Here is a 12162-nt window from a genome sequence, read left to right as displayed (position 1 = left end):
TGTAACTTAAATTGCTCCACCTCCACACTTAACGCAGTGTGTAGGAGGGAGATTCCTCCTTCTTCTTCTATGGTATTGGCGATCACACAATTTAATGTGCATCCCGCCACCTACTATGCGGGATGGAAACAGAATTCCCCCAAAAAACTGAACAAACTAGCAAAAAAAATAATAGAACAAATGTTTTAAAGATACAACAGATCTGATCCATACACAGGGGGCCTTCAGGTTCCTTGTGGTATACTTTGATACTAGACTGACCTGGGCAGAACACATTGAGAGAGTGGTGGGAAAGTGTAAGGTGCTAAATGTGATGCGCTGTCTGACGGGAAGGAGTGGGGGGGCTGGGCGATCCTCATTGAAGACCATGTATGTTGCATTGATCCGATCTGTAATAGACTATGGAAGTATAGCATATGGTTCAGCAGCCCGGACCTCACTGGAAAGGCTAGATGTCATACAGGGGCAAGGACTCAGAATATGTAGTGGGGCGTTTCGGATGTCCCCAGTGGCTGCATTACAGGTGGAGATGGGGGATATGCCATTGCAGATTAGGAGACAGCAGCTGGCAATGAATTACTGGGTCAACCTACAAGGACATGGGGTGTCTCATCCTGCGAAAGGGATTTTACAGGCATGCTGGGAACATGAGCAAAGACCAAACACAAGCTTTGGGTGGGTGGGTAATACCCAGGCGAAGGAGATGGGACTGTATGGAAGGGAGTTTAGTTCAACAGTAGTTATTCCTGTAAATCCACCATGGCTACTCCAGTAGGTGATCTAGAAGTGTTGGAGAGACTACAGAAAGATAGGAAGGGTGTTGATCCAGCTGATTTCTTCAAGAGACGTCTGGAAACTGTGTATCAGGATTTTGTGGCTATTTACAGATGGTTCAAAAGATCCAAGGACAGGACGTACTGGGTCAGCATTTGTAGTGCATGAATGTGGGGTGGAAGTCAGGAAACGTATTACAGATCATCTGGCTGTATATACGGCGGAGCTGATGGCCATACTGTTGGCCTTGCAGCGGGTGGAGGAAGTTAAGCCAGACAGAGTAGTTATTTGCTCTGATTCATGTGCCGTGTTAATGAGTCTCCAGTCCTTTAGCTCACGTAGAAGACAAGACCTGCTTTATGAGGTGCTACAAACCCATGGCAGGATTAAACAGATGGGTATTCAGATAAGATTTACTTGGGTTCCAGCCCATATGGGGGTGGAGGGGAACGAGGCGGTAGATGAACAGGCTAAACAAGCACTTAGTAGTGGGGATGTTGATGTTGATGTTGAAGTGTCAATGAGCAAGGCAGAGGCAAAAAGACTGATATATACAGTGATGGTGAAGATATGGCAGGAGCAGTGGAATATAAATTATAAGGGAAGGCATTTATTTCAGGTACAGAGGAAAGTTGGGGAGGGGAGGATGGCAGGAAGGGACAGAAGAGAGGAGGCTATTTTTACAAGATTAAGGGTGGGACACAGCCAGTTGAATAAGACATTAAACGTGATAGGAAAGCATCCATCAGGAAAGTGTGATTATTGTCAGGAAATAGAGACTGTGGAGCATGTATTGTTACAGTGTGGGCAGTATCAGAGGGAAAGAGAGAGGATGAGATTTAGTATGAGGGAGAAGGGGATACAGGAAATTAGTTTAAAGAGTATATTGAGTAGAACGTCATTAGATATAGTCTAAAATATATTTTTAATATTTTTTAAGAGAAACGGGGTTGGCAGGTAGGATTTAGTTTATCCCTGTCGCTGGACCACACTCCAGTACGGTAGGTGGCGGTAATGCACCATAACGTTGGATGCCAACCGCCAATAAACCCCACTGAAGAAGAAGAAGAAGAAGAAGATCAAGAAGATCCATACACAGGCTCAAGGGGAACCTGGGAGGCGGGTCTTCCGGCGCCAGTACCCCTTGCAAATTGTAAATTCACTCTGGCTGTCTACTCCGATTTCAGAGCAGACTCGTCTGAGTGTGCCATAGTGCAGAATAACTGCTGAATTTACGAACGCTTAACACCCGTTGAATATGGCCGGTGCCAGTAAACGTCGGCAAAAAAAAAGCGTAATTTAATTGTTGCCAGCATCACAGTTACAGTCACTGGCGGGTTACAGCCACCCGCCGTGGAAACTCGGGTTGTTGCAGGTCGTGAAAGTGGAGGAAAGATGGCGGAAGTGGATGCTGAGTTCGAATTATGCAGCGCGTCGAGTAAATTTGGGTCGAAGACGAATGTTCTGAATGGACAACAGTAGTATCGAAAACTGGAACAAAACGAAAATTGTCTAAAATTGGAGTAGAGGATACGTGTGTAAATGATCATGTATCACTTCTTGTTGGGATCCGTTTGTTGAGTAATGATGCATATGTGGGAAACCCGTTTGAGGTGTCGAAAATGGTGAAGTATGCGCTTGGAAAAGTGGAGGCTGTCAGAGTGACCAGGAGAGGTCTTATTTTGATTAATTGTATTTCTGAAGAACAGAGGAAGATTGCAGTGGGCCTCAATAATCCGGACAACAGAAGTTTTGTGTTTTGAATTTCGGAGTAGACCACCCATCAAAGGAGTCATCTCAGGGGTGACGACGAATGTTCAGGTTGAAAACCTGAAGAGAATTCCTGGTGTGATGGTGCCCGGCGTCTGACCCGCTGGGTGAATGGAGAAAAATAAGAAAGTCTGTCGGTCCTGTTGTTGTTTTTTGACAAAGAGCAAATACCTTGGTTATGTAAGATACGCTGTAAGAGCTTTCGTCCCCAAACCACTGCAGTGTAAGAATTGTAAAGGACTTGGCCATGTTTCAAGTGTGTGCAGACGAACAGAGTATACTGAAGAAAGGTGTGTAGAAGGACGACGGTGTTGCAATTGTAGTTGGGGTCATGATCCTGAGTTCCTGGAGTGCCCTGTAAGGGTGAAGGAAATTGAGGTGGCAAAAGTAAGAGCGGTCAAATGAATCTCCTATACAGAGGCGATTAAAATAATTGAGAAAACAAGTGATGCTAGTGAAGAGATGGTAGTGGATACACCACAGCCTGTAGTAAATGTTTGCTGCCAGACAAGATACCCTGTGTGTTAAAAAGGTGGATTTTGTTGCGTTCATTGCCACAGTTATAAACTGTACAGCACAAGTCTCAAAGAAGTCGAAGAAACTGGACATTGTTGTGGCTGTGGCAGAAAAGTTTTTGGGACTCAAGCAGTTTACATCGGAAGACTTGCAAGGGGTACTGGCGCCGGAAGAACCGCCCTACCAGGTTCCCCTTCAGCCTGTGTAGGGATCAAATCTGTATTTATTTATTTTTAACAGAAAAGTTGTTTGATTTATTTTAGTTTTTTGGTAGTTCCTTTTTGGGGGGGAATCCTGTTTCCATCCAGCATAGTAGATGGCGGGATGCACATTAAATCGCCAATACCGAAGAAGAAGTTACAGTTACCAACGCTCTGGATAACATGAAAACAGCCTAACCAGCTCTGCTAGGGTGATTAAAATGGTCAGAGTGAGATGTTCTCTCATTTTTGTCTGGAAGTAGCTAACAAGCTAGCTAACGTTAGCCTGTTAGCTTGGGTGCTTGACTGCCGTTGTGAGGTCAGAATGCTCAGATCAACATTTCTCCTCGGCCAGAGCATCCAGTGTACGCTCTGAATTTACGAACGGACAATCTGACAACGCTCTGAATTTATGAATGCCCAGAGCGCACTCTGAGCACACACTTGCACTCCACAGTGAATCTAGGAACACACCCACATTTGGGCTGGATAATGCTAAACAAGGTTGGAATGTTGTTATATAAATTCAACAAAGGACAATCATTAGTTAATTTGACAAAAATCAGTTGAAATCGCACTGTGGATGTATTAAACTTCAGAATTGCATTGGGGGCATACTTATACTGTATTTCACTGTACAGCCTTATCGATTGTGGATCAATGAAATGGGGTATCTGTCTACTCAGTGACATCCACAGAACAGAACTGTGAAGAGTTTACACAAATATTAGTATTGTAGCTCTTATTGCAGGACTTGAAGTCACTGTGATCCACAATCCATAGGTAAGGCTGTACAGTGCAATATGAAAGTCCAATACACATAGTAGGTTGACTGATAAGCTTAATGTGGCTCATTTCACTGGGGTTTCAGAGTCCCGCAATAAGAGCTACGTAGCTAATATTTGCATAAACTCTTGATGGTTGTGTCCTGTACGTGTCACTGAGTAGACAGATACCCCATTTCATTGATCCATAATCCACAAGGCTGTACAGTGCAATATCAATGTCCAATGCATATAGTAGGTTGACTGTGTTTGGTGAAATTAACTAATTTTTGGCGTTTGTTGACTTTATATAACAACATTCCAAAGTAAACTTGCAAAGCATTACCTAGTCCAAATATGGCATAATTCCACAATTTGTATCCATTTGCATCACTTTCAATGCGGGACTTTTATTTTGAAGCGGAAATTCCACTATTGTGTATAATCCTTATCGTGGCTAGCTTCACATAGGTCACTGGTCATCATAAAACACATCCGCATTTGCGCAGATAACCGATTTTGAACACCCCTCTCAAAGACATTACAGTCACAGATAGAACAATGAGATAGATATTTCACTGGATGTAAAAATTGTATAGCATCCGCTTGGCGTTTCCAAGTATGATAGTGAGAGGAAGGCCATTGGCCATTGGCCATTGAAACGAGATGGATTTTGGCCGACATTATGCACATTTTCTCATCGATGAAAAATGTGATATCAATACAGTTTTCTGTTCCCAAAACTAGAATCTGTTATGAACATAGTGGAATAAGTTTAGTAGACTTTGCCCTTTGCAAAAGTTTTTAAAAATCGTGTTGTTTAAAAGGTGCGCAAAGGCGAATGGAGTTATTGCACACGCGCACTTCACAAAGTAGGCGTTCCCTAACGGAAATATGCAGATGATGCTAGAACACGCCAATAGGATCTCGCTAGCTCGTGCTTGGTTCTGCCCACCTCCCTGCTTGTTCTGCTCACTATGACTAATTTGTTCCCATTGGAAATTACAGGCTGTTATCTATCTTGGTTTAGTTGTAAAGACATTTGGTACAAGATAGGCGGAAACTGTTTCTTCAATAGAAATCCTCGATCACACTTGTAGGGATGTCATAGCGAAGTTGGCTTGCTAAACTCATGCATATGTAACTGGTGTGAAATGGCTAGCTAGTTAGCGGTGCGCTAGTAGTGTTTCAATCGATGACGTCACTCGCTTTGAGACCTTGAAGTAGTTGTTTCCCTTGCAAGGGCCGCGGCTTTTGTGGAGCGACGGGTAACGGTGCTTCGAGGGTGACTGTTGTCGATGTGTGCAGAGGGTCCCTGGTTCGAGCCCAGGTAGGGACGGAAGCAACGCTGTTACACGTAGAAACACGTAATTGGTTGTCTCGAGCCAAACTGCGCAGGTGATTGCGTCAATCGATATAAAGTTGTTTTTGACGAAAATTAAAAGGTGTCAGTTTGTCATTTTCACCAGGTTGAGGTATGAACATGTTCAACTATTTAAGAAATTGGCTCGAATCTAGGTTGTACCTTTTAGATTTCGAGAAAATTAACAACTAAGAAATAATCTTTCACTTCTCTCATTGCCTTCTCAAACCCCGGCCTGGTCTGTTTGGCAAGCGTTCCCGGAAGTCTTGCGATTTTGCGCCTCTTGGTTGGGGGTTTAGAGACTATGTGCTCCTCTTGCTCATAGCCATATTGGGCGTTCTCAGTAGTTGTGGGCCGAAGCCGAAAAGAGTGAAGTTGATCGATCCCCGACGAGGGAGAAGACGATTTTTGTATATCACAGTAAAACATTCTTATGATGACTATACCATTTGTTGGCACCTTCAATTATTGCACATTTTCTCATTAAAAGTATATTCCAACACTGTGTGCTCTGGCAAATTTGCCGAACTCCTAAACTTGGAACCAATCAGAAGTCCCGTACATACCCCTCGCGTTGAAGGTAGCCAATGGCCTGCTTCTATCTACGACGTAAACACAGCCTCTTGTGAAAACGCCAGCTGCTGTCTGATGAAGAGAAACATATATAGTTAGCTCCCAAAGACTGAAATAAGATAAATATCTGTTTTCGAGTGCACTTGAAATATGCAGCATGCAATACCAATAGTCTTAATCGTATGAAGAGGTAACTCCGTGGACCATTTAGCCAATTTATTGAAAGCTAGCCAATGTTACAGTTTGACTAACGTTAGTCTAGTCAGCAACTGTAAATGTATATTTGTGTTTAATTAGCTAGCTAGCTAGATCTGTTAGTTAATTATTTTTTTAAATCATGATTATATGTCATTTTAGGTAACTAGCTGCATGCTTAAAGAAACATTCAATCATATACAGTTGAAGTCGGAAGTTTACATACACCTTAGCCAAATACATTTAAACTCGGTTTTTCACAATTCCTGACATTTAATCCTAGTAAAAATTCCCTGTCTTAGGTCAGTTTGGATAACCACTTTATTTTAAAAATGTGAAATGTCAGAATAATAGTAGAGAGAATGATTTATATCAGCTTTTATTTCTTTCATCACATTCCCAGTGGGTCAGAAGTTTACATACACTCAATTAGTATTTGGTAGCATTGCCTTTAAATTGTTTAACTTGGGTCAAACGTTTCAGGTAGCCTTCCACAAGCTTCCCACAATAAGTTGGGTGAATTTTGGCCCATTCCTCCTGACAGAGCTGGTGTAACTGAGTCAGGTTTATAGGCCTCCTTGCTCGCACACGCTTTCTCAGTTCTGCCCACACATTTTCTATTGGATTGAGATCAGGGCTTTGTGATGGCCACTCCAATACCTTGACTTTGTTGTCCTTAAGCCATTTTGCCACAACTTTGGAAGTATGCTTGGGGTCATTGTCCATTTGGAAGACCCATTTGCGACCAAGCTTTAACTTCCTGACTGATGTCTTGAGATGTTGCTTCAATATAGCCACATAATTTTCCTTCCTCATGATGCCATCTATTTTGTGAAGTGCACCAGTCCCTCCTGCAGCAAAGCACCCCCACTGCATGATGCTGCCACCCCCGTGCTTCACGGTTGGGATGGTGTTCTTCGGCTTGCAAGCGTCCCCCTTTTTCCTCCAAACATAACGATGGTCATAATGGCCAAACAGTTCTATTTTCTGAGGTCTTGGCTGATTTCTTTTGATTTTCCCATGATGTCAAGCAAAGAGGCACTGAGTTTGAAGGTAGGCCTTGAAATACATCCACAGGTACAGCTCCAATTGACTCAAATGATGTCAATTAGCCTGTCAGAAGCTTCTAAAGCCATGACATCATTTTCTGGAATTTTCCAAGCTGTTTAAAGGTCAACTTAGTGTATGTAAACTTCTGACCCACTGGAATTGTGATACAGTGAATTATAAGTGAAATAATCTGTCTGTAAACAATTGTTGGAAAAATTACTTGTGTCATGCACAAAGTAGATGTCCTAACCGACTTGCCAAAACTATAGTTTGTTAACAAGACATTTGTGGAGTGGTTGAAACACTTAGGTTGGAGTCATTAAAACTAGTTTATGTAAACTTCCGACTTCAACTATATATATATATATATATATATATATATATATATATATATATATATATATATATAAAACTTATTTTAGCAACATTTCAGTAATTGGCATATTCTGTAAAATGAGTATATATATATATATATATATATATATATATATATATATATATATATATATATATACACTACCGTTCAAAAGTTTGGGGTCACTTAGAAATGTCCTTGTTTTCCATGAAAACATACATGAAATGAGTTTGAATAGGAAATATAGCAAAATGCAAGGTTAGAAATAATGATTTTTAATATAAATAATAATTGTGTCCTTCAAACTTTGCTTTCGTCAAATAATCCTCCATTTGCAGCAATTACAGCCTTGCAGACCTTTGGCATTCTAGTTGTCAATTTGTTGAGGTAATCTGAAGAGATTTCACCCCATGCTTCCTGAAGCACCTCCCACAAGTTGGATTGGCTTGATGGGCACTTCTTACGTACCATACGGTCAAGCTGCTCCCACAACAGCTCAATAGGGTTGAGATCTGGTGACTGTGCTGGCCACTCCATTATATACAGAATACCAGCTGACTGCTTCTTCCCTATATAGTTATTGCATAGTTTGGAGCTGTGCTTTGGGTTATTGTCCTGTTGTAGGAGGAAATTGGCTCCAATCAAGCGCCATCCACAGGGTATGAAATGGCATGCAAAATGGAGTGATAGCCTTCCTTCTTCAAGGTCCCACTTTACCACCACCAAAGCACCCCCAGACCATCACATTGCCTCCACCATGCTTGACAGATGGCATCAAGCACTCCTCCAGCATCTTTTCATTTGGTCTGCGTCTCACAAATGTTATTCTTTGTGATCCGAACACCTCAAACTTCGATTTGTCTGTCCATAACACTTTTTTCCAATCTTCCTCTGTCCAGTGTCTGTGTTCTTTTGCCCATCTTAATCTTTTATTTTTATTGGCCAGTCTGCGATATGGCTTTTTCTTTGCAACTCTGCCTAGAAGGTCAGCATCCCGGAGTCGCCTCTTCACTGTTGACGTTGAGACTGGTGTTTTGTGGGTACTATTTAATGAAGCTGCCAGTTGAGGACATGTGAGGCGTCTGTTTCTCAAACTAGACACTCTAATGTATTTGTCCTCTTGCTCTGTTGTTCACCAGGGCCTCCCACTCCTCTTTCTATTCTGGTTAGAGCCCATTTGCGCTGTTCTGTGAAGGGAGTAGGACACAGCGTTGTACGAGATCTTCAGTTTCTTTGCAATTTCTCGCATGGAATAGTCTTCAATTCTCAGAACAAGAATAGACTGACGAGTTTCAGAAGAAAGTTATTTGTTTCTGGCCATTTTGATTCTGTAATCGAACCCACAATTGCTGATGCTCCAGATACTCAACTAGTCTCAAGAAGGCCAGTTTTATTGCTTCTTTAATCAGCACAACAGTTTTCAGCTGTGCTAACATAATTGCAAAAGGGTTTTCTAATGATCAATTAACCTTCTAAAATGATAAACTTGGATTAGCAAAAACAACGTGCCATTGGAACACAGGACTGATGGTTGCTGATAATGCGCCTCTGTACGCCTATCTAGATATTCAATTAAAAATCAGCAGTTTCCAGCTACAATAGCCATTTACAACATTAACAATGTCTACACTGTATTTCTGATCAATTTTATGTTATTTTAATGGACAATTTTTTTTTCTTTAGAAAACAAAGACATTTATAAGTGACCCCAAACCTTTGAACGGTGGTGTACATGGCAGTGGCCAAGGTGGACATGATCTTTGCCCTCCCTGACCTCTCCTCCGCCCTCAAACTAATCCAGTTGCAGTATGACAGCATCGCCGGCAGAAACCTACAGGTACCAATTACACATATTATTACATATATACTGCATTACATATGTAACTACATATATTATTATACAATTATATAGAAAACGGAATCCATTTTGCCATTAAGTGCTTTGAAAGGCTGGTCATGGCTCACATCAACACCATTATCCCAGAAACCCTAGACCCACTCCAATTTGCATACCGACCCAACAGATCCACAGATAAAGCAATCTCTTGCACTCCACACTGCCCTTTCTCACCTGGACAAGAGGAACACCTACGTGAGAATGCTATTCATTGACTACAGCTCAGCATTCAACACCATATTGCCCTCAAAGCTCATCACTAAGCTAAGGACCCTGGGACTAAACACCTCCCTCTGCAACTGGATCCTGGACTTCCTGATGGGCCGCCCCCAGGTGGTAAGGGTAGGTAACAACACATCTGCCACGCTGATCCTCAACTCAGGGGTGCGTGCTCAGTCCCCTCCTGTACTCCCTGTTCACCCACGACTGCATGGCCAGGCACGATTGCAACACCATCATCAAGTTTGCAGACGACACAACAGTTGGAGGCCTGATCACCGACAACGATGAGACAGCCTATAGGGAGGAGGTCAGAGACCTGGCAGTGTGGTGCCAGGACAACAACCTCTCCCTCAATGTGAGGAAGACAAAGGAGCTGATCGTGGACTACAGGAAAAGGAGGGCCAAGCTTCCTGCCATCCAGGACCTCTATACCAGGCGGTGTCAGAGGAAGGTCCAAAAAATTGTCAAAGACTCCAGTCACTCAAGTCATAGACTGTTTTCTCTGCTACCGCACCGCAAGCGGTACCAGTGCGCCAAGTATAGGTCCAAAAGGCTCCTAAACAGCTTCTACCCCCAAGCCATAAGACTGCTGAACAATTAATCAAATTGCCACCCGGACTATTTGCATTGACCCCACCCTACCTACATGTACAAATTACCTCAATTACCTCGACTAACCTGTACCCCTGCACATTGACTCAGTACAGGTACCCCCTGTATATAGCCTTGTTATTGTTATTTTATTGTGTTACTTTTTTTAAACTTTAGTTCAATTAGTAAATATTTTCTTAACTCTATTTTCTTAAAACTTCATTGTTGGTTAAGGGCTTGCAATTAAGCATTTCATGGTAAGGTCTACACCTGTTGTATTCGGCGTATTTGACAAATAAAATGTAATTTGATTTGATGTTGCGTTTATATTTTTGTTCAGTGTCGAATCAGAGAAATCACCTACCACCAATCTTTACGATCAACCAAGAGGTATTTTCTAAAGCCGCTTGGTCTGAACCATAGTGGAGATTCAGTGTGACATATAGCAGGGAGAATATGGGCTGTCCCACTGGTAGAGCAACACAGGCAATGTGTCAGAGTAGGCACGGGACAGAGCGACACCAACCAATGATATGTTCCCCTAACAAATCCTGTGGTGGACAAATTAACAAGTCTAATCAAATTACTCCTCCAATTTACTGAGGCCTTCTCTTTATGACAGAGTTACTGGAGAGTTATGTGTTTGCAAGACACTCTCTTCGCCCCCATCTCTCTGTGTGTGTGTGTGTGTGTGTGTTTGCCTACCGGATTTTCTGTTTATCCATTTGTCTTTGACTGTTCATTTCTCCCCAATCCTCACACCTCGCTGTGAGTGTATCTGTTTAAGTGCGTGTGTGTGCACCGACCTCAGTGTGTGTTTGTGTGTATGTGTGTGTTTGTGTGTAACTGTTCATGCTTCGCTGTGGGATGCTTTGATTAGTGCCCCGCTGTGGCTCAGTTCCCAGCTGTCCCTGATTGAAACCAATCAGGCTTGTGATGGCCCCGTCGCTGTGACCCCTCACCCCGCCCACCCCCACCCTAATCACCTGCTGATTGGCCCTCGCCAAGCAACCCCTCCCATCGGCACGGAAGGTTAATTTGGCCGTCGGATGGAGCGGCCGGGAGGGAGTAGGAACGTGCGCCTGGCGATATTGCATGAATATAGCCACCTGTCAATCAGACACAGAGCAGGGAAAGAGGGCTGAGAGGAGGGCTGGGAAGAGGGCTGGAAGGAAGGTTGGGAAGAGGGCTGGAAGGAGAGTTGGGAAGAACAGTGGTGCTAGCGTGGCAACGTTGCTTGTTTGTTTTCTGACTGTTTTGAATTATTCATATGTGTTTCAGTTCTTTATGCTTAAACACTTTTGGTACATTTTCAAATGAAAGCCACAAGCAGATATTATAAAATGTGCAATTGCTTAGTAAACAGGCCTTGCCAAGTATTTAGCTTGTTATTCTATACATAAGACAACAATATAATAGGGTCATGACAGTGATATTCATAAGTGTGTCTGCCTGGTTTATTTCTGAAAGCTCAATTGTTGAATTTTGACTCCATCTCTCACTTTATGATCATTCTTACTGTATCTTGTTACACTGCAGTAGTGTAGTTTGACCATAGGGAGGCAGTGTTGCACTGACAGGCATACAGTGCCTTCAGAAAATATTCACAGCCCTTTACTTTTTCCATATCTTGTTGTGTTACAGCCTGAATGTAAAATTGATGAAATTGAGATTTTGTGTCACTGATCTACACACAATACCCCATAATGTCAAAGTGGAATTGTGTTTTTAGATTTTTTTTCCAGATGAATTAATGATGAAAAGCTGAGCTAATAAGTATTCAACCACTTTGTCATGGCAAGCCTAAATAAGTTTGGGAGTAAAAATGTGCTTAACAAGTCACATAATAAGTTGCATGGACTCACTCTGTGTGCAATAATAATGTTTAACAT

Source organism: Coregonus clupeaformis, chromosome 33 (assembly GCF_020615455.1).
Source record: "Coregonus clupeaformis isolate EN_2021a chromosome 33, ASM2061545v1, whole genome shotgun sequence".
NCBI lineage: Eukaryota > Metazoa > Chordata > Actinopteri > Salmoniformes > Salmonidae > Coregonus > Coregonus clupeaformis.
This window is presented reverse-complemented; position numbering follows the sequence as displayed.